Raw genomic sequence first — 23,480 nt, 5'->3', positions numbered from 1 at the left:
CCCAGGGCTCCCGGGGACTAAGCCATCAACCAAGCGGTACACATGGTTCCAGCCAAAAGTGTGTCAGGCATCAGTGGGAAGAGAGGTCCTTGGTCCTGTGAAGGCTCAATAGATGCCCCAGAGTAGGGAAATTGGGGGGAGGGAGGAGGGAGTGGGTGAGGTGGAGGGGCATATACTTGGAGGCAGGGAGTCGGGGTTTTGGGGAGGAGGGGAAACCAGGAAAGATTTTAGCATTTGAAATGTAAATGAAGAATATATTCAGTTAAAGCAATATTATTAAAAAAAAAAAAGAAAGACATGCTACCATTGGGTTGGACAGTGGTGGCACACACCTTTAATCCCAGCACTTGGGAGGCAGAGGCAGGCGGATTTTTGAGTTCGAGGATAGTCTGGTCTACAGAATGAGTTCCAGGACAGCTAGGGCTACACAGAGAAACACTGCCTTGAAAAAACAAAAACACCAAAAATAAAGAAATACATAAATAAAGGAAAAAATGCTACCATTAAAACCATTAAATAGACTGCAATTTTTGTTGTTGTTGTTGTTTAACAAATATTTGTGTGACTACTCATGATGTTGAGGCACTTTCTCAATGCTGGTGATATGATGTTAAATCATATATTTATGTTTTGTGATAAACATTACAATCCAGTAGACAAGACATAGAGAGACAAATCTATTTGGTGGAACGAATAAATGAAATATAAATAACTGAAGTTATGTAGGTCACATTAACTTAATGACTAAGTACCATTAAAGAAAAAGACCACGTAGGGCTGGCATAACGGCTCACCAGTTAACAGACCTATATCTCCCTCTTTGTTTTTGTTTTTTTTTTAATTCGTGGTGCTGAAGGTTGAATTCCCGGCGTGTGCATTCAGGTAAGCACTCAAACACTGAGCTGCACTCCAGCCCATTAACAGAAAACTGACTAGCTACATGAAGGAATTTATGAGAACTACAGTTGTGTTTCTTTCGCTCCTAGTGAAGAAAGATACTAGCTTTAGATGGGGGAGAAGATGATGAACACAGAAACAGCAACTATAAACACCAAGTTGCTGCAGCTGACTGGAGAGCTGAGGGTTCACCTCCAAAGCTGAAATGTTCATCTGGAAAAATCTGTATTGTATTGTTATTTGATGTTATGCTTAACTTGTTTTTCATTTTTACTGATAGTCCAGAACAAGTTCTTCTGCCAGGTAGAATCATTTAACAATTAGTTACTTTCTAAATAACTACAAAATATTATATTCTGAATACACCACAAAACATACTACAATGCCAAACTTGAACATATAAATATGTAGTTACGACTCTGTTTACTTTTCAAGAATTATTTATTATTGAGATCCTGGTATTAAGCATATTTGATTGTAGGACAGACATGCAAAAACCCAAAGCCCATTTTCACAGCCATGTTAAGTGTGGCTCATGATCCTGAGGCATGTTTAGCATCTCTATGCTGGTTTCATAATCCCCACTCATTGTAATCCCCATCTCACCAAGTAAGCTTATCCACGTTGACCTCAAGTTCTCCACAATATATTTTTCCCTAAATGCCTAATTCTCAGCCATCATATCAGTTATGAAGGCATGACTGCCACCTAGTGGTGAGATATGTGTACAATAGCCAAAAAGCTGCTTTTTTTTTTCCAAAAAAAACAAAAAAACAAAAAAAAACCCCAAACATTTCCTTAGTCCACACATATTTACAAAAACAGTCCTATATGCCATTCCAGACATAGAAGAACATGTCTGTAATCTCACTACTCAGTAGATTAGGCAGGAGGGTTACTGAAATTTCAAGGCCAGCCTGGGCTGTAAAGCAAGATTTTAGTTTGAATAACACACACACACACACACTGTTGTGTATTGTTTAATCTACTAAAAAGGTGGCCTAAAAGTTGCTAGGTTCTTTTTATCATGTAGCTTATATATCAGTGAGGGTACAAACTGTACATTTCAGATTATAACATGTAAAGAAATTAAGTGAAGAACATCTTCTGAAAGACATGATAGTTAAGCCTGATAGTTTTATGTCAACTTGACACAAGCTAGAGTCATCAAGGAAGGTGGACCCTCAATTGAGATAATGGCTCAAAGAGGCATTGTAGGCAAACCTGTAGGGCACTTTCTTTTTTTTTTTTTTAAAGATTTATTTATTTATTATATGTAAGTACACTGTAGCTGTCTTCAGACACCAGAAGAGGGTGTCAGATCTCTTTACAGATGGTTTTGAGCCATCATGTGGGTGCTGGGATTTGAACTCATGACCTTCAGAAGAGCAGTCGGTGCTCTTACCCACTGAGCCATCTCTCCAGCCCCGTAGGGCACTTTCTTAATTGATGATTGATGGGGGAGGGTCCAGGCCATTGTAGATGAGGTCACCCCTAAGCTGGTGGTCCTGGGTTCTACAAAGAATATAGGCTAAGGAAGCCATTCAGTGTAAGCCAGTAAGAAACACCCTTCCATGGCCTCCAGATAAGCTTCTGCCTCCAGGTTCCTGCCTTGATTGAATGCCTGGTGTGTGTGTATGTGTGTGTGTGTGTGTGTGTGTGTATGTGTGTGTGTGTGTGTATGTGTGTGTGTGTTTAATTATTAGGAACAACACAGGGAACTGAAATGTGACCATACAAGGACACTGCACCCAAGAAAATAGCACTTGTTTTAAACTTTAAAATAAAAATGTACCAAATTTTTCACTCACATTTGAGGTTGCTATCTAATATTCATTTTGGTCTCACCTGGATACCATAGAATCCAGGTATTACTTTATATACCTTTATATCCAGGTATATAAAGTAATACCAAAGTATTACTTTATAACTACTATAGTTTGTTCTGGCTGAAGATGTCATATGTTTCTCTGTGTAGCCCTGGCTGTCCTGGGCTCTGTAGACCAGGCTGGCCTCAAACTCAGAAATCTGCCTGCCTCCGCCTCCCGAGTGCTGGGATTAAAGGTGTTCGCCACCACTGCCCAGCAACCATATGCATATTTTAATCCACTCCACAAGAAGTGATAACACTGAGGCACATTCAACAACTGAAAATATGAGCCATGTCCAAAGCAAAGAACTTACGTATATTCCATATAGATGCCTAAGTATGTTCCAGGTTCAGACTTATTCTCAAGCTGTTCATGTTTTGCTTTTGTTTTGCATACTTGAGAGTAATTTTTTTTGTAGGAAAACACTACATGTACTCTTGTAAAATGCCAAAGGTAGCTGTAAGACACACAGTATGTGGGGGGTACATTATCTTTGCATGGGAATTATTTGCCTCAGTAATCATCCGCACCTGGGCAGAAGATAATACGCTGTGTTAAATTGTTGCACTGAATCCAGAAACAAAATCACATAGCTACAGATATCAGATGACAAAGATAATGGAGAAAAAGCAGTGTCCCTAACAAACAGTGCTGGAAAATTGGGAACACACACACCAAAAAACGGAAATGATATTTCTAGCCTTCATCCTCACAAAAATCACCTGAAAACAGAGCAAAGACCCAAAATTCTGTATGTACTAGAGGAAAACATAAAAGAAACCATAAAAACAGAATAAGTCATGACTTTCTGAACAAGTCTCTAACAGATGAGGAAATCATAGCAAAATCTCACAGCTGTAATTGCGTAGGATTGAAAGCTCTGCCCAGTAAAGTCTAGAGCCATCGAAATGAAGAATGGGAAGAAACTCTGCCAGCTGTTTCCTCAACATCATTGTACATAAAGAAGACAAGAAATTCTATTAAACATCAAAAGAATAATAATAGCAACAAATGACTTGATAGTTCTTAAAAGAAGTACAAATGGCTGATAAATACACGGAAAGGAAAACAATCCCATGATAAACCAAATTTAAGCAGTATATAGCTACAAATCTGGCTCTATAGAAGTCACTAGAAGAAAAACTTCAACCTGAAGACTTTAACCACACACAATACAGGAAATGAATAATCCCAGATCAGGAAATCAAAAGAGGTAGGAAACCCCCACAGAATAACAGCAACAGGAATCAATAAGCCCTGCTCACCAATTTCTGGGAACGTTCCCAGCATCACAGGGCTGCTGAGGAAGGCACCACTGGGAATACTGGCAATTGCAGTGGCAAAAGGTGTGATCGTAGCTTACTTTACGTAATATTTATCTTTTTAAAAATCTTCGTTATTCTGGGGCCAGAAATAGACTGGGGCCAGACTGGCTGGATTCTGGTTATTAACACTTGCTGTTTAACAGTGTGTGTGTGTGTGGGGGGGGGGGGCGTTGTTAAGTAAACAAGTCTCTGGGTCTTTTTACTTTTTACTCAATTTTGTTAACTCCTTGAGATCAAGGAAAAGAAAGTCACACAAGCAGAAAAAATTATTTATACAGGCAATATATACAGACAAACACACAGTCACACACACACATTCTGGTAGGGCTCAACCACCTATTTCATCAACTCCACAAGTGTTTTGGCATACTTAAAAATATACTTCTACACACACACACACACACACACACACACACACACACACACACACAGTAGATGGAACAAAAGCCCCCACGAGCAAGTTTCAGTGAGCAAGCACCAACACAGGAAAAACTCACTCATCCTGGATGAAAATAAGCTACAACCTTTAGCTTATTTTTAGCTTTAGCTAAAGCCTTTTCCTTGTTATTGTTGAATGAAAAAAGCCCTGTATTTTATAATTCAAGTCAATAAATTGAATAAGAAGTTATAGCAAAAATGTTTACATATGTTTACATTAGACTAATATCTAACTAAACATTCATTACTACTAGCTCCATAGGATAAAACAATAATTGGGTTTTTTGTTGTTGTTGTTGTTGTTGTTTTCTTTCGAGACAGGGTTTCTCTGTGTAGCCCTGGCTGTCCTGAACTCACTTTGTAGACCAGGCTGGCCTTGAACTCAGAAATCTGCCTGCCTCTGCCTTCCAAGTGCTGGGATTAAAGGCGTGGGCCACCACCGCCCACCTAAAACAATAATTCTTATGAAGTTAGCATGGTTTGTCAAGAGTTAGCTCATTAGTTTTGAAGTTTTAGATAGATAAATCTCTTCAATATTTTCTGCACTTGCTCCTAAAATAAATTGTCTATACTCAGTTTATTACCTTTAATTATCAGATAATGGTTTCACAGCTAACCTAGAAGGACGTTTTCCTTGATCATAAATTTGTTCCAAGCTTGCTTTGTATCCTAGTGCAATTAGCCCGTGACACATAAAGGTTTACAGAGTCCTAATTGCAGTTTTCATACTATAGAGAGTTTAAAATTACTTGTATAAATTTAGGAATTTTATAAAATCATTGTTAGGAATTATGAAATCATCAATTTGTCTATGCAGCATTGCTCAGGAGAGTACATTTTTATTGATCTACAGAAAATTTGCCCAATAGGGTGGGCTAATGCAAAGAATCATTAGAACATGTTAATACTGACAATATCCTAGATGACTCCTGACAACTGATAACTTTCAACATTAATGGTCTCAATTATTCAAAAAAAAAAAAAGACACAGACTAGTGAGTAAATTAGAAAACAAAAATCCTTTCTTCTGCTGTATCTAAGAAACACACCTAACCATTAAGGACAGACAAAATCTCAGGATAAAATGATGAAAATAAATATTCCAGAATCCTAGAAACAAGCCAGTGTAGGATTAAAATCTATTTTAATACCTAACAAAATTGATCTCAAACCAAAACTAATCAAAGGCGATAAGGAAGGACACTACCTACTTATCGAAGGAAAAAGCTACTAGGAGGACACTGCCATTCTAAACTTTAATCCATCAAGCAAAAGGGCTCTTGAACCAAGCACTTGACTTGATAAAAGAAATACTAATACAGTTAAAATCACATATTGACACTTATACAGCGATAGTGGGTGACTTCAATATCTCGCTCTGGCCAATGGTCTGGTCATTCAGATAAAAACTAAACAGAAAAAGGCTAGAGCTAATTAACTTTATAAATGAAATGGACCTAAGAGATACAGAAAAATTCTCCCCAAAAACAAGAGCATACTTTTTTCTCCACACCTTAAGGAACTTTCTCCAAAACATACTTGGGTGCAAAGCAAAGCAGGTTTCAACACTTACTGACCACCACAGATTAAAGGTGGATATCGGCAACAGAAACAACCAAAAACTTACAAATTTATAGAAACTCACTTTTGAATGTAAAATGGGTCAAAGACAGACATGTAAAAAAAATAATACTTTTTAGAACTGAATGTAAATGAAAACACGATATGCCAAAATGAAGGTGCCTCTAAAAGGCAAGTTCATGGTACTAAATACCTACATGAGAGAGAGAGAGAGAGAGAGAGAGAGAGAGAGAGAGAGAGAACTCCACCTACCACCACACAGCACAGCATGTGAGGAGAAAGACAGCCAGAGACCTGCTGAGAACAGTGCCATGAGGTAGGGAGAGATGCTCAGAGACCTGCCAGCTGCTGTTTGTCTCGGGTGCGCCATTGACACACAGAGGGCTGCCTGCCTTCATGCCGTATAGTATGGAAAGGGGAAGATGTCGACAGACCTGCCAGCACTATGTCACACCAGCAGGCTGTGGACATCTGGTGTGCTTGCCACCACATCATGAAGTGTTGACAGAGAAGGTCACCCCGAGTCCCACCAACCTCATGGACTGGCTGCAGTGGGAGCCACTATAATGTACAAGTTTGTGGTGGACAGATAGGAGAGAAGGAGAAGTGGAACAGTTTGAACATTGTGAAGAGAGGTAGAACTGGAGACTGCAGGGTAGAGAGGAGTAGCCTGTATTGAGTAGCTAGTCTTGTCACATAAGGCCATGGTGAAGAGTCAATCCCTGCTGAAGGTCGTGTCTGGGTCCATGGCTATGTAGGGGCAGGTATTGATGTCCATGGCTTATATTACCATTGGAGAAAATGAAGGCATCCCTAGTCTGGCAGCTGCCAGGAACCATTTGGATATTCAGGGATGGGGAAGCACTGGGCCTGTCCCTCACTATCTGTGGTAGCGCTTGAGAGAATAGGCCTTGAATTTGGACTAGGAAGCACAGCAGATCTGGCTCTAGTGGAGGTGGGCAATAGTGAGTCAGTCCCAAAGGTGGGAGCACAGAAGACCATGGGCCCTGAGGAGATACCCTTCATCCATCACTCCTTGCTATTTCCAGCAGTTGGGAAAGCTGGCCCTGGGGCCACAAGAGCCAGAGAGCTGTCCTTGTCCCCTTTGGACCCTGTACCTTCCATGGACAGTACAGCAGAGCTGGCATTGATGGTAGGGGTACAGGTGAGCTGGCCCCAAGTGTGAGGGAGTGCTGGCCCTGCCACTCACCTGCTGTGAAGTTGCATGGACTTGGAGATACCCTCCTATCTTTGCCTTTCACCACCCGTGGGAGTTGGGAGAGCTGACCATGAGGTCACGAGAGTGGGAGAGTTGGCACTGCACTTTGCCTGCAAAGCACAGTAGAGCTGGCCCTAGTGGTGGGTTGTGGGTGAGCTGGCCCTGAGGGTGTGAGATTAGGAGAGCTGTCCCCACCACTCACCTACCCTGGGGTAGCTCAGGTGTAGCGGAGATGCTGTCTTTCCCTCCTTCCCCCTCCCTCCTCTCTCCCTTACTCCTCACCACTTGTGGTAGTCAGGAGAGCTGGCCCTGATGTCCAAGCCATGAGTGAGAGCCCCGAGGGTGTGAGACTGGAAGAACTGACCCAGCTCCTCATCATATCCAGCACTTGAGAGAGTGACTGAGAAGCACAATGGGGCTGGCTCTAGAGATGTGGTTGCTGGTCAGTCTGCTCCAAGGGCATTGGGTGACCTAGCTAGAGAAGTGCTGGAGAGCTCAGTCTGCTAGGACTGGAAAGGAAGAGCTGGTGGGCAGATCAGCTCACTTGCCACCCAGGCCCAGATTGAGGACTTTGAGTTTGCCCCCACCATCATCTGTGAACAGGTGGAGTCTGTAAAATGGCAGGTCTTCATGACACAGGACAACAACAGGATGACCTAAAGGACTCCTGGTGAGATCCATATTGATGGTGACACAGATGCTAGAGACCTTGAACAAGACTAGTGAGTGACTCATTACAATAAACATTTGCAAATGAAGATGTGTGGACAGAGGTGTCTTCTGTGGGACACACTACAGCTCCAACGGCATGAGAGGCAGAGAGTTGACCCTGCTTCCTGCCAATATTTTCAATGCCTTTGTTTTGTTTATTTGTGTTTGTATGTTTTTTATTTTGGGGAAGAGGTTGCAAGAGCAGAGGGCAGATATGAGAGGCCAGGAAGATGACTGGGTGATGATGTGAAACTCATAAAGAATCATGTGAGTCCTGCTTACTTGATTCAGTGGACCAAGTTTCCTCGTGTTTTCCATTACCTTACTCCTGTAGTCTTCTTTTGCTTCTTTCAAAGGGTTCTCTTAATTCCAGGAATTAACAGTCATTGGTCATTAATATCTTACAAATATCTGTGGACTCAATTCCCTAGTTAAAAACCACAGGCTAACAGAATGGACACAAAAATAGAATCCTTCCTTCTGGAACACACAAGAAACACAACTCAACATCAAAGACATTACCCCAGCATAAAGGACTGAACATCTATGCCCTAAATGCAAGGGCGCCAATATTTATTTTTTTGTGGGTGCAGCAAACTTTTATTGATTGTATTCAAGAGAGTAGGGAGGGCTCCCTGGACCCCTCCTGTTATGGGGATCTGGGATGAAAATTGTAAGGGAGATGTTCAGTGTTGCAGGCCAAGTTGGGACAGGGTCTCCTCAGCAACCGAGGGTCTCTCTCTTGCTCTCAGTGACCTTACTGGGGTTGGTGGTCCAGAGTTTCTTACTCCTTAGAGGCCATGTAGGCCATGAGGTCCACTACTCTGTTGTTGTAGCTGCATTCATTGTCATACCAGGAAAGGAGCTTTACAAAGCTGGCATTGAGAGCAAATGACAGCCCCAGCATCAACGGTGGAAGAGTGGAAGTTGCTGTTCAAGTTGCAGGAAGCAACCTGGTCCTTAGTGTAGCCCAGGATGCCCTTTAGTGGGCCCTCAGATGTCTGCTTCACCATCTTTTGATGTCATTATACTTGGCAGGTTTCTCCAGGTGACATGTCAGATTCACAATGGATACACTGGGGGTAGGAACTCAGAAGGCCATGCCAGTGAGCTTCCTGTTCAGCTCTGGGACTACCTTGCTCACAGCCTTGGCAGCACCAGTGGATTCAGGGATGGTGTTCTGGGAAGCCCCATGGACATTATGCTACAGCTTTCCAGAGGGACCATTCACTCTCTTCTGAGCGGCAGTGATGCCATGGACCATTGTCATGAGCACTTGCATGATGTCAAAGTTGTCATGAATGACCTTGCCCAGGGTAGCTAAGTAGTTGGTGGTACAGGATGCATTGCTGACAATCTTGAGTGAGTTGTCATATTTCTTGTGGTTCAAACCCATTACAAACATGGGGGCATGAGCAGAAGGGACATAGATGATGACCCTTTTGGCCCTACCCTTCAAGTGGGTCCCAGCCTTCTCCATGGTGGTGAAGATGCCAGTAGAAATATTCAGCACCATCATCACCCCATTTGATGTTAGCAGGATCTCACTTCTGGAAGATGGTAATGGGCTTCCCGTTGATGATAAGCTTCCCATTCTCAGCCTTGACTGCGGCACCAATATTTGTAAAAAAAAAAACATTACTAATGCTTAAATCACACATCAAAGCCCACACATCAATAGTGGGAGTCTTCAATACCCAACTCTCACCCATGAACAGGTAATCCAGACACAAAATAAACACAGAAATAATGGAACTAACAGATGTTATGACTTAAATAAACCTAATAGATGTTCACAGGACATTTCACCCAAATACAGAAGAATATACTTTCTCAGCAGCTTGCAGAGGCTTTTCTAAAACTGACCATATACTTGGTCACAAAGGTAGTCTCACAACAGATAAAAGAAAATTGAAATATCCCCCGGTATCTTATCAGACTACCATGAATTAAACCAGGATTTTAGCAACAACAAAACCAAGAAAGTTTGCAAACTCATGGTAAGTGAACAACTCTCTATCTGTAATATGTATCTGTGTGTCTATCTGTAATGCCAATACCATTGCTATTTTATTATTACACTTTTGTTGAAATCTAAGATAGTGATAGGTCTAGCAGATTTTAAAAATACTATTAATTGGGATTTTTCAGATGCTCTGTGTCTTTTGTGTTTTCATATGAAATCAAGATTTAAAAATTGTGTAAAGAACAGCACTGTAATTGTTATTGAGGCTGTGTTGTATCCGTAGATGAATTTTAGTTAATCTGGAAAATTCATAATCAGGGAGGGTTTTTAATCTTTTTGTGACTTACAAAGAAAGAGTACTTTAAACACAGGTATTCCTTGAGATACATACAATACAGCAGATAATTGTATGGTTATCTAAGAGTCAAAGAAGGAAATACATTCACCTCTATCAGAACTACTCAAATTTTGAAAGTCTGGGGTCAGCTTCTTCCATAATTGCTGCATTTGAATGTTTTGGTGAATTTTGGTGCTTAAAGGTGTGTTACTGTATGAATATGTGGAGATATATGAGTTTGGGAGAATAAGTGTAGAAAAGAGAATGTGTAAGAGTGTGGGTAGGTGTAAGTATGAGAGAGAAACAGAGATAGTGAATGTATGTGTGTGTGTGTGTGTGTGTGTGTGTGTGTTAGAGTTTGAACGTCTCTGTTAATTTAAATGAGGATGTGATATGTTTGGGTGAGCGTGTTTGCAGCTGAGTGGTCTGGTGAAAATTTTGGTGTGATTAGGAATGTGATTGTGTGCAATTATGGGAGCACAAAAGATTGAATGTAGGAAAAATTTAAGGGTGTAATGGTATGCAACAGTGTGAATGTGCAAGAGTATGTTTATATATATATTTGAATGTGTTTCTGTGGCCATACTAATTTGTTTGTATATGTATGTGTGACTGTGTGTGTGTGTTAGTGTGCATAGTAAGTGTGTTTGACTAAGTATAGATGTGCCTTTCTGTGGGTGTGAGTTAAATGTGATGAGAATGTACAGAAATGTTTGTGACTATACAAAGGCCTATGGATGTGGGAAGTGTATAGTTATTTATGAATGTACTAATGTTAAACAATGTATGAATGTGCAATTTGAAAATGCTTAAGGGACTACAAAGTGTAAAATGTGTCTACAAATATGTAACTGTGCAGAAGTATCAAAAAGTGTGTGGATGTGTATTTGAGTATATATTCAAGCCAAAATTTTATGAATTTATGAGAGAATATAAGTATGTGTTTGAGAATGCCCAAAAATGCATTGGCTTGTGAGTCTGAGAATGTGAATTTTTGTGAGCATGTGTTACTGTTTATGAGTTTTTGTCAGCACATGGATATGTAAGGATATGTGTATGTAATAGTGTGCAAGATATGCAATTTTTGGTATGTATGAATGTAAATGGCTTACTAGAGTGAGCAAGTGTGTAAGAGAGTATAAGAAGTATGTAAAGTAATGTGTTTTAGTGTATCAGAATATATGACTGTGAAAGAATTGTGAATGTGAAATATGATGTGTGTGAATTTGTCACTGTATGTGTGCATATAGTAGTATAGACTATTTGAAGGTTTTGCGCACGCGCACGCGCGTGTGTGCACACACACACACACACACACACACACACACACACACACACATGCACTATGTTGCTCTTAGGAACCAAACCAAAGACCCCTGCAAAAGAAGCCAGTGATCTTAACCCCTGAACCTTTCTTTCAGGACCCTCAGATTAAGCTTACGTTTCAGATTTAGAATAAGGTTAAGGTTAGGGTCTGGCTAGGGTTAGGATTACGGTTAGAGTTACGTATAGGTTTGTGTTAGGATTAGGGTTAGTGATATGGAGTAGAGCTAGGGATACAGTTAGATCTGTGCTTACAACTAGAGTTTGGGGTTAACATGCAGGTTAAGAACAGCATCAATCTTAGATATATGAAAGTACTTAGTGTTGTCAACTGAGTTAGGGCTTGTGTAACAGTGTATTGTCATGTGAATGTGTGGTTTTATGTCTGCATATGTATGTTTAAATGTGCATGTGTCTGTTTTAGTGTATATGAGTGTAATTGTATGTAAAACTGTACGAAAGTTTGTTAGTGTCTCAATTCATGCATGAATATTTGAGTATATGGCTGTGTGAATGAATGTTTGTGTGGGTTGGTTTTAGTGTATGATTATAAGCAAGTATTTGTGTTTCTATGATAGAGAGTGTGTGTATATGCATGTATGGGTGTGTGTTGTGTAACTGTGAATGTAGGATTGTGTAATGGTATGTAAGAGTTTGTGAATTAATGAAAATTTGAGATCAGGTGAGTGTTTATGTGTGTGTGTGTGTATGTAAGCATGTATGTGTGTGTCACTGTCAGTGAATAAAATTATGAGCATGTGAGTGTGCAAGAGCATGCCAAGAAGGTGAGTATATTTTAAGTGTGTTTGTATGTGTATGGCTGTAGAAAGGCATGTTGGGTAAGACAAGTGCAAGGGTGTGTGTGTGTCAGTATGAAAATGTTTACAAACGTGTGTGTGTGCGCCTGAGTATACAAGAATATGTTAGAGTGTGAAAGGATGTGCAAATATACATTAGTGAAGTGAAAGTTTCTGGATATGTCATGTGATACAGACTCATGTCTTATTTCGTTGATGCAGACTCACGTGGTGTTTTGCTGAGGGCATGGGAGGACACGTGGTGTTTGGGGAGAGTATAAACAGAACTCAATTGGCGGTGATTATGCGCTTATATAACTAGCCTTGCAACATTTCTTTGGTCTTAAGGCTTTGCTGATCTCACTTTATCAAGAGAGACATGCCAGAGAACTTCTCCTGGCAGCCTACTTGGTTCTGGTTGCTTCCACTGACGAATGCAGATTTGGTGGAGGCCTGGCTATTTCTACTGGATCTTCCTACTGTTGCTGATTCATGCTTGGCCTTCTGGCACTACTGAACTGGACTGTCGGCATCCTGACAAATGAAGATTGAAATTGCACCAAAGAACTCCTTCTAAACAGGCTCACATTCCCTTGTCTGCTTTAACATCTTTGCTCTCCTACATTTGTATGGTGACCTTGAAGCAGGGGAGGTTGTTTGAAGCATTTGAAAACCCTTATTAAAAGCAGGTTTAAAAAAATCTATATCTATAGGTGGCACCCAGTGTGGGTTAGGCATAATGGGTGATTCTGCTTCAAATGTGGTAGACAAAAGTCATTTTATGAGGGATTACCAACTGAGTGGTCTCCTACCTTGTTCCTAGAGAGTGTTTTTTTTTTTCATTTTATATTTTTTTCAGAGCAGTTTATGATTTATTACATTTGAATAGGTGGAATGTTTGACTTTTTTTATTCGATATATTTTTTATTTGCATTTCAAATGATTTCCCCTTTTCTAGCCCCCCACTCCCCAAAAGGCCCGTAAGCCCCCCTTTCTCCCACTGTCCTCCTACCCACTTTATATTTTTATTTTTAAATTAGATATTTTCTTTATTTACATTTCAAATGCTATCCCCTTGCCTGCTTCCCCCCCCCAATAAACCCTATCCCATCCCTTCCCTGCTCACTAACCCACCCACTTCCGCTTCGCTGACCCAACATTCCCTTACTCTGGGGCAATGATCCTTTATGGGTCCAAGGGCCTCTTCTTTCATTGTTGTCTGACCAGGCCATGTATTGGAGCCATGGGTCCCTCCATGTGTACTCTCTGGTTGTTGGTTAAATCCCTGGGAGCTCTGGAAGGGTCTGGTTGGTTCATATTGGTGTTCCTCCTATGTGCCTATAAACCCCTTCAGATCCTTGGGTCCTTTCTTTAGCTCCTCCGTTGGGGACCCTGTGCTTAGTTCAATGTTTGGATGAGAGCATTTCCCTCTGTATTTGTCAGGCACTGGCAGGGCCTCCCTGGAAACAGCTACATAAGGCTCCTGTCAGCAAGCACTTGTTGGCATCCACAATAGTGTCTGTTTGGTAACTGTATATGGGATGGATCCCCAGGTGAGGCAGTCTCTGGATGGCCTTTCCTTCAGTCTTTGCTCCACACTTTGTCTCCATATTTCCTGCCATGGCTATTTTGTACCCTATCTAAGAAGGACCAAAGTATCCACACGTTGGCCTTCTGTTTCATAGGTTTCATGTATATTCTTTTGAAAAAGATTGTGGGTAAAACTGACAATTCTCTCTCTCTCTCTCTCTCTCTCTCTCTCTCTCTCTCTCTCTCTCTCTCTCTCTGCAGATAGATGTATTTATTTTCTTTTTTTAAAATTATTTATTTTATTTTTATTTTTTAAAATTTTCTATATTATCTGTTTACATTCCAAATGATTTTTTTCCTTTCCCAGTTTCCCCCTCCCCATAAGTCCCACAAGCCCTCTTCCCTCCGCCCATTTCTCCAATCAACCCCCTTCTACTTTTCTGTCCTGGTATTCCCCTACAATGCTGATGATTCTCTTATGTTAGAGAAGATTGCAGAGTTGGCCAAGCCTGTAGAGAGTTTGCAAATAGAGGCAGAGGTACTTAGGAAGAAAAAAGTGCCAGTGGAAGGTGAGCAATAGTGCTCAGGCTTGATGTCTGAGTTTGAGAAAATACCGCACAATGAAAAAGAGAAATCAAATGGGCTGGATGACAACTGGTACCTCACCCTAGTACATACACTTTCACTGCCAGATGCCTACAGCACGCTCATGAAGTTAAGGGCCAGGAAGAGCAGGTGGTTACAGGTACAACTGGATAGCGTTCAATTGATAGTGTTCACCACCAGAGGATTTGCTTGCCCCTACACAAGCATCTTCAGCCTTCCCAGTCTTTGTGCAACATATAACTTGGTAATGACGGTATTCCTGCCTATAATGAGCTGAATTGGCATCTGATAGAAATGCTAGATATAAACCATTTTAAAGAGACTGTGGAATTGTATGGCTTGCACTCTCCATTTGATAAGAAAATGTTAACTACTCGGACTATGCAGAATAGGGTTATCCCCCAAGATTGGAAATGATTGTTGTCAGCTCTTCTAGAAGCTGGACAACAATTTGTGGTGGAGGCACTAAGCCACAAAAATAGAACAATGGAATGTAGCAAGGGGGATAAATGTTACTAAAGACCAACTAGTGACCTTGGTGAAGGGCATTGTGCTGACTTACAAGAACAAATCTGGTCTGATGATGGTTTAATGGAACAGTGTCATGTTGCAGCGTTTAAAGCCTAGGATATGATTGAGGAGCCAGGGGGAAAATCTGCCTCATTTGCGAAGGCAATACAGGGACATACAGAAACATTCACCAATTTCTTACATAGATTGAATTCAGCTGTAAAGAGAGCCATATCAGATCCTGAAATTAGACAGCCAGTGATAGAAATATTGGCCTTTGAAAATGTGAATACCGTATGTAATCTGACCATTGAAATCAATAGGCAAGTGGATAAGAGAGACAACTGCCACTGTTTTCCAGGTGCATCATGCTAATATCATAGAGTAAGCCATATCTAGAAGTCTTAGAAATCAAAATCCCCAATGTTTGATTTAATTGTGTTGAATTTGGTCATATCCAAAGAAATTGTAAGGCTAGAAGATTCGGAGCTTAAAACAGCACATTGACTCTAGAGAATATGGTGTTTGTAGAATCAATCAAGTGGGTTCTGACTACTATGAACCACAAAGGTTTCCCAGGCATTGTAGCAGCTGTGGAAAGAGTAAACATTGGTCAAAGAATTGCAGGTCCAAGAGGGATGTATTAGGAACATATATATGAGGGATATATGTTCCTTTCCTCAGGAGTACCTTGAGGCCCTGAAGTAAACAATATGAGCTGTCTTCCTTTGATCAGCCAGAAAGTACCAAGCAGGCAAGAAAATCAAAATTAAGTATTTCTGATCATATACGTGCTACAGAAGGGAGTACAGCTTTGGATATAGCTACAGATATCCCTTTTACCCTTTGCCCAAATTGAATGTTATAAGTTAACCACTGATGTGTATGGTCCTTTATTCTTAGGAGCAGTGGGGATAATCTTGGGAAGAAGTGGATTAACTTCTCAAAGATTTATTGTGCATCCTAGTATCCCCTAGTGGGGATAGCAAGGAAGAAATGAAGATCATGGCATATGGGAGAAAGGAGGTACAAATTGATGCAGGGGATAGAATTGCCCAACTGTTATTGTTTCCTTACATCAAGGGCAAGGCTGCACCAGTAGAAATGATAGGAACTTTTTGGAGTACTGGAAAACCTGTGTTCTGAAAAATAGTGGTTTATGATTGGAGACCCAAATTAATGGTGCAAATGAATGGTATTGATATAGAAAGTTTATGGTTAACAAGGAAACTTACAAAGTTTAGATCTGACCAGGGAAAACCTCTTATCAGCTGAGACCTGAATGTCTTCACAAAGCAAATAAGTCCGGCTGATTTACTCTCAGACTGTCTCAGTTAGTTACTTCTTTAAAATATATATGCACATCAACTTCAAAAGGGATAGCCCAAATGATCAATCACACAGAGACAGACAACACATAGACTGGTAGACAATACAGAGTAGACCAACAACTCATAGTCTGGCTGGACAACAGATAGACTAGACAGACAATACATAGGACAACAAATGTGTAGCTAGGATTTTTTTTTCAGACTAATCATATTTTTTTTCCTTGAATCCCCAAACAGGAATTCATCAACCCAATTCAGCAAGAAGCAATCTGCTCCATTCTGATCCCTTAAGTTGAAATAGATCATTTTGGTTGTTTGATGTGTTATAGTGGTTATCATCTGATGCAAGATATTTCCTATCCATTCACATTGAGGCAATGAGAGGCCAGTGATTGAAGGGGAGAGAGGAGGAGGAGCTAAGAGAAGGAGGGGTGAGGAGAGAGGGAGCTGAGAGCTGCAGGAGGGAGCGGAGGACACGCACAGATCCAGATGGCAACGGATGTGTTTCTGGTGTGCTAAGAGGTTAGAAATAGTGGGATAAAACTTATCATTGTAATTCAGCATGATGTAATTGGGAGTTTCTTATACATAAATATATTTGGTTAACTACTCAAGTTTAAGAGTCATGCTTTGCCGGATACTTGGAAGGAGTGGGTGCTGGGCAGCAGAGAGAGACCCGCGAGGACTTGGTAAGTTTGTTAATTATTGTATATTGATAGAAATTTAAGATTTTTTCAATTATTATATATTAATATATATTTAAGGTTGTTTTTATTTGAATTATACATTAATAGAAGTTTAAGGTTATTTTCTTAGACTATATTATATATAAGCTGTTTATTTAAAATATTATGTAAAGTTCTAGTTTATGGTTCTTTTTTTTTCCTTCTATATTCTTTGTTTACATTCCAAATGCCTTCCCCTTTCCCGGTTCCTCCCTTCCCATAAGTCCCATAAACCCTCTTCCCTCCGCCTTTTCCCCAATCACCCCCCTCCCATTTCTCTGTCCTGGTACTCCCCTACAATGCTGGATCAAGCCTTTCCAGGACCAGGGCCCTCTCCTTTCTTCTTGGGAATCATTTGATATGTTAATTGTGTCTTTAGTATTCAGAGCTTCTGATTGTGTGTAAATTATTAATGTTAGGTAAAAAGACAATTTTTAAACAAAAAGGGGGATATGAAGTAGAAGTTTCTGGATATATCATGTGATGCAGACTCATGTGGTATTTTGCTGAGGCAAGGCCCATGGGAACACACGTGATGTTTGGAGTGAGCATAAATAGGCTCAATGGACAGTGAGGGCAAAGCCTTGCAATGCTTCATTGGTCTTGAGGCTTCACTGGTCTTCACTTTGTTGAGAGACATGGCAGAACTTCTCTTGGCATCCCAGCTGGTTCTGGTTGCTCCTGTTGATTAGTGCCAATTCAGTGGAGGCCTGGCTGTCTGTTGGATCATGCCACTGCTGCTGATTTGTGTTTCCTATCCTGATATGATTGAACTGACTGCTGGTATCCTGGCAAATGGAGATTGGAATCATCCCAAAGAACTCCTTCTAAACAGGTCAACATCCCCTCTTTACCATCTTTACCAATGTCCTCTTCGCCATCTTTTCTCCCCTACCTTTAGACTGTGGGATAGAAGGAGGAGGGTTGAAGTATTAGAGAACCCTTATTAAAAGTAGGTTTAGAGAGAGGCTATGTGAGAGTTTGTGTCTGAATGTTTGTGTATGTATGAGTGAAGGGTAGGACTCTCATTAGGAATAGGAGTTGGCGCTGGACCTTGGTGATCTACAAAGTGAGTTCCAGGACAGCCAGGGCTACACAGAGAAACCCTGTCTCGAAACAAACAACAACAAAAACAGCAGCAACAACAACAAAAGGAATAGGGTTTGGTTAGTGTTAGGAGTCAGGCTTATAGTTATGTGTATTTTTAAGATAAGCTATATGGCTAACTTTAGGGTTATGGTTAGGATTTGAAATAGGGACATGATTAGGGTTAGAGAAAAGATTAGGGTAATGAGCACAGGCACTATTAGGGCTAGGATCAGGGTCAGGGTTAGGGTCAGGATTAAAGTTAAAGGTTAAATTTAAGTCTAGGATTAAGGTTAGGGTAAAGTTTAGTAATTGTTAGGTCTGGGTTAGGGTTAGATTAAATATTAGGGTTAGGAAAAGAATTAAGATTATAGTTAGGGATACAGTTAGGGTTATGAATTGGGTTAGAGTTATGGTGAGATTGGTGATTTGTGTGTGTGTGGGGGGGTGTGTGCGAGGGAGGGAGAGAGAGAGAGACAGAGAGAGAGATATTGTGGAATATGGTTAAGGTTAGACTTAGAGTTATGGTTAGTGTTAGGGTTAGTATACTGTTAGGATAGTTTCTGGCTTATGGTTATTATTTGAATTAGTATTAAGTTGGGGTATTGTGAGGTTATAAGTAGGTTCATTTTAAGATTAGGGTTAAAGGTTTTGATAGAGGAAATTTGAAATTTAGGGTTATCATTAGTATTAGGAATTAGTGTTAGGGTTAAGATTTTAATGTGGATTTAGAGGTGGGGTTAGTGTCATGGATATGCTCATTTTGTAGTTATGATTAAGGCCAGGTCTAACTCTAGTGCTTGAGGTGATAGAGGGTTCTTGTTACAGATCGAGGCAGAGTTAATATTAAATTCTTGCTTGTATTAGGATTTATGGTTAGAATTAGGGGTAGTGTTAAGTTTATAATTAACAGTAGGGATAGGAATATGGATATTTTAGGATTAGGATTTAAACCTAAATATTAGGATTAGGATTAGGTTTAAAACAAGATTGGATTTAGGGTTAGCATAAGGATATATTTATGTTTAAGTGTAGGGCCATACTAATTGTTGAGAACATCACTAAGATTAGGTAAGGGCTTCTTACCATTCAACTGTAAAGTTTAATTTAAAATTTTCTTCTTTGCAATTTATAATTTGGTGTCAAAATATATGATATATGTCATCACAGTGAGTTTCTATTTGATTTTTGATTTCTTTTGGTTTTTTTTAGTGCTGAAAATAAATTCTGTACCCAGGGCTTCAGACATGCGGTGTAAGTTCTTTACCACTGGACAGTACTCCCATCCTCTGAGTTTTGATAAATAATGAGTGTAAAGAAGTAATTCTACTCTGTTTAAATAAGTCAAGGATACAAAGAAACACCCTAGAAAAACCGCTGAAAGAGGACATCTAGTGAGTACAGAGTGCCTTGAACAGTGATAGATGATTTCTGTTGCTTAGACATGCTTTTTTTTAATATATCCTGTTTTACTGTCAAAAGATTTTTTTAAAAAGTGGATGAAGTATAAAGTAAAGTAATTGCTTTCCCAAGAAGCACTGTAATTACATGACCATTACTGTAATGATAGCCTGTATTTCTGTTTACAGAACTTTATCCTCAAATCATGTTATGAAATTTTAGTTGTCTGAACAGAGGCTAGAGTTGATTCACACTGAAAAAAATTACAGGAAACTTAAATAAGGACATTGAAATTTTAACTGCTTCTGAAAAATGCATCTGTCATACTTCACATAAACTAACACTTTTCTTAATTCTTTTTCTACTCTGAAGAATATTCTCCTTTGATATTTAATGATCAGAAAAATAATTCTGTTATGGATAGTGATGGATTCTAGCTGGAGAAACACCTAGCATTTGCAAGATGTGTTTCAATATTTAGTACCTACAGAAAATATCTCTTTATCTTATCATTTTCTGTAACCATGAAAATGACCTTGGCACCCTTTCTAAAAAGATATTTGTGGTAACTAAGGGTATAGAATAGGGAAATATGGTTCCAATCAACCCTTTATTAGTTCCTAAGTGATTCCTAGCTTTTTCTCTCATTCATGAAGGCTGTGAGGATCCACATTGGTGACAAACATCCTCTGATGCCTAAGGCCTAGCCAAGACTAACCTTCTGAATACTTCTGTTTTATTTATTTATTTATTTATTTATTTATTTATTTATTTATTTATTTATTTATTTATTTATTTTTGTGTGTGTGTGTGTGTGTGACATTGTAGTTAAGAGTTCTAAGTATCACCCACCACCGTGCCACCATTCCAATTCCCAGTAGATAAAAGACACAATGGCCAGAAGATGGTTCAAATCAGCTTTACTAATGGGTGGGTCAATGCACCTGAAGTCTGAGGCTAAGTGAAGTTTCTTTCTTCCTCTCTGAAGTGATGACAGCTGAGCCTTCTTGATTGGCTCACAAATTTTTCCACCCAGTGAGAGAGAGAGAGAGAGAGGTTGGAATGTGGAGAACTGGTATTGGATGGGTCCACCATGTGCAGGTCCTGTTGAGTCTGTTTATGGCATAGAGACTGGAAGTCCAAAAGCAGGTCCAAGATAGACAGGAAAAGAGAAAGAAGTAGGAGGATAAGTAAGAAGGGACCATCAGCACATTATCTCCCTCAAGTAGAGAAAGTAAGCCCAAAGATGCTCAAGTCCCATCAACTACAACCAACCCTGAAGTCACACCACATATAAAGGCATCTCACCAGTATTTGCACGTTAGGTTAGGAATATTGTGAGAGAATCTTCTTTTATTTGACTCAGCAGGGAATACAAGGCAAAGATGAAAAGTAGATGTAAACTTGGGTCAGAAACTCAATGTACTACTCAATAAGTAGGTAGTTAAGTACTATATTCTTGGAGCCCTTAGGGCACAATGGACAGTTACACAACCTGCCCCTGGGGAAATGCCCTATGTACCCAATTTCCCCATATCTACTTTTATCTTTGGAACGCTAGACAAAGAAGAGTATGGACATTTTATTGCAAATGTCTCTTAGGAAATTACCAATTTCATAAGGTTGATTCAAGGTTTAGGGATGATTATAAATAATGATTTCCTCTTTATTCAGTCAAAGACTGTATTTTTCTGTCCTCATATGATCACATCATTAAGTGATGCTCAATATAATTTAAACAGGAAAAGGCATTAATTGTTTCTAAGCCTTGGGCTAGATATGAATCTCTAAATGTCAGTGGGTGTTAATAGGTTCACAGACAGTAAAAAGAGCTACCAGAAGCAGGAGTGTAAGTTCTTAAGTCATGTGATGATTAAGCATTAAGCTCTGTCCTGAACTCTGAACTCTATTATTCCAAGGACAGTCGAGTAAGAAAAACTCAACACATTCAGGAAACAACAACAACACGGGGCTGTTCTTGTTTCACGTTATACAGTATTCCTTCTGCAGCTGTGTGTAGAGAGTTGTTGAATTCATGCCAGAACTCATCTGAAGATATTGTTACAACTATGAAGGGCAGCAAAAGTACAATAGTCAATTTTTTTTTTGGTTTTTGGTTTTTGTTTTATTCGAGGCAGCGTTTCTCTGTATAGCCCTGGCTGTCCTGGAACTCATTCTGTAGACCAGGCTGGCCTCGAACTCAGAAATCTGCCTGCCTCTGTCTCCCAAGTGCTGGGATTAAAGATCTGCGCCACCACCACCAGGCAGTAAAATTGTGACAGAGGAGTTTCACAGCAAGTACAACAGACTGAAGAGTTTCATACAATTGTTTCTGGAACAGGAACTCTGTTTTCTAGACTGTGCTGAAACTCCTACTTTCTAATACTGTAAAAACCAATATCTTTCCAATTTTTCTACTTATTTTCTATGTCTGTTTTTTTATTATTTTTATTTACAACATATGTCAATCATATTCTCTCTTCCTTTAGATTTTCCCGAATCTTCTTCATCTCCCTACCCACCTAAGTTCTTTCTCTCCATTCTCTCTCAATTCTCTCTCTCTCCATTCTCTCTCTCTTTCTCTCTCTCTCTCAAAACAAAATAAAGACCACAACAAACAAATAAACAAGCAAACAAGGCAAAGGAAAAAACAAAAATAAAATAAAAACCGTGAGCTCATTTTGTGTTGATCAGTGACTCCTGGGCATGGTTTGCCTTGGAGTTTGGTTCATTTGCCTAGTAACACTCCAATGTTAGTAGGTCTACCATTTCCTAGCTGGTATAAAATACCTTCTTGATTAGGGCTAGGACTTTGTGTACACTTCTCAGCTTTAAGATCTTGCTTTGTTTGAATCTCTGGACTTGTGTATGCCTCCCAGTTTCTATGAGTTTAAGTGAGTATTGAGCCTATTGTGTTTTGAAAATACTGTTTCCTTGGAGTCACATACTACCACTGGCTCTTAACATATCTTTTTGTGTATATATCCCTGAGCCTTGAGAGGAAGGGATTGTTAACGACATCTCATTTAAGGCTGAATGCCCCCAAATCTCTTACTATTGGTCCCCTGTCCAGTTGTGGGTCTCTGAGTCAATTACCATGGATTACAAGAAAATTCTCTGATGAGGATTGGCCAGTGCATTGATATAAGGGTACGGGAGTATGCCATTAGCAGTCATTTTATTTTTATGATCCTTTAGTAGAAGGTTTTCTCTTAGGACCTGCGACCTATCTACTTTCAGGATGTTGACCACTTAGCAGTATCAGGTACAGGTTCTATCTCCTGAATGGACCCTAAATTCAATCAAAAAATTGTTGGTTTCTCCCATAACATTTGTGCCACTATCATATCAGTATACTATCATAGATTATAGGTTTGTAGCTGGGAAATATTGATGATTAACTTTCTTTGCCTGTAGTGCACAAAGTACATTTTTGTGCCATGATGCTAGTCAGTACTGTGAGACTTCTAGTTGGGTACCAGTCCAGCTTCTTTGTGTTTAATGACATATAAGTAAGTGGTTGTGGAAGGTAACAGTCTTGACAATAGCTTGTGATGTTTTGTGGGGGTGCCTATGTGAACTCCTTGTCCAATGAAACTATAAGATGTAACCAATCCCAAGCACTTGGGATTTAACTTGCTGGCATAATGTGTCTAGTTGGGATATTCTCTAATTATATGCTGATTCCATTAAATTAATTTCATATATGTATTTGTTTTAGTTGTAGGTTTCTGTATGGCTTTTCAAAAGATTTCCAGTATATTTGTTCTCCCTCCCCATTTTCTCCCCTTTATTTTACCATTGTATTCTCTGCCTCATTTAAGTC

At 39.7% G+C, this 23,480-nt stretch overlaps 1 pseudogene; it reads right to left on the bottom strand.

Annotated features, from left to right (window-relative positions):
* Positions 1 to 8,826: 8,826 nt before the first annotated feature.
* LOC127680268 (glyceraldehyde-3-phosphate dehydrogenase-like) overlaps positions 8,827 to 23,480 on the bottom strand; it is a 17,661-nt pseudogene continuing 3,007 nt past the window's right edge.

This window comes from Apodemus sylvaticus, chromosome 3 (genome assembly GCF_947179515.1).
Source record: "Apodemus sylvaticus chromosome 3, mApoSyl1.1, whole genome shotgun sequence".
Taxonomy (NCBI): domain Eukaryota; kingdom Metazoa; phylum Chordata; class Mammalia; order Rodentia; family Muridae; genus Apodemus; species Apodemus sylvaticus.
Note: the sequence above shows the minus strand (reverse complement) of the source record. Positions and strands in the feature narration are given on the sequence as shown.